The sequence below is a fragment of the Schistocerca gregaria genome, unplaced genomic scaffold, assembly GCF_023897955.1.
Source record: "Schistocerca gregaria isolate iqSchGreg1 unplaced genomic scaffold, iqSchGreg1.2 ptg000205l, whole genome shotgun sequence".
Lineage (NCBI taxonomy): Eukaryota > Metazoa > Arthropoda > Insecta > Orthoptera > Acrididae > Schistocerca > Schistocerca gregaria.
In genome coordinates this window covers 302,230-302,965 of record NW_026061740.1, presented here as the reverse complement: position 1 = coordinate 302,965, position 736 = coordinate 302,230, and positions in this window count along the sequence as shown.

The window sequence follows — 736 nt, the reverse complement described above, 5'->3', positions numbered from 1 at the left end:
GTTTCGACGCTGTGGAATGCTTCGAGAAGTAGTAGGTGACGAATTGTTTCGGGATTTTACTATCCATGCTGCAAACGATCATCGAGCAGAAAGATAATGTTGCTGATAATTGTTAAAAGGCGGGAGCAAGCAGACCGGCGAGGCGAGTTCCCGCCTCTTGCTGAAAGCTTATGGAATTGGCTTACTCAATGCAGGGTAGCAAGGGTATTTGTATGAGGTTATAGCTTAATGGAACGCTAAATAATTAACGGTTAGTCTGGGAACCGAAGTCTCAGATACAAATAAGAAGTGACACGCTAAATCCAAAGACATAAGGTGGTTTATAAGAAATTTAGTTCACAAAATGCATCCATTCGTAACAGTTTGTTCAATATTGAAAAATGAATGAAGCTGAATTTATGTATTTTTGAAGATTTGTGCGTGCCTTCCGTTTCAAATACAAAAGGAAATAACATGTAAGAAAACTGGGGATACAATAGAAAAAAAGTCGCAATTTTATTTCGATTTTTCCTGATTCCATCTGGAATAAAGGCGAGTTAAATAGAATAATTAATTCTAACTTTTTCTTACATCCTTCGAATTGTGCGGACTCGATTGTAACTGGCCCTTGGGCTTCGAATTTTCTAGAGTCTGCAAAGTAAAAATAAATCTCCTCGTGCTACTATCCACTTTTCAGCGGATGCTGATTTGGTTGTCCTTCGTAGTATATCAATATGATTCTAGAGTCCTAATCCAC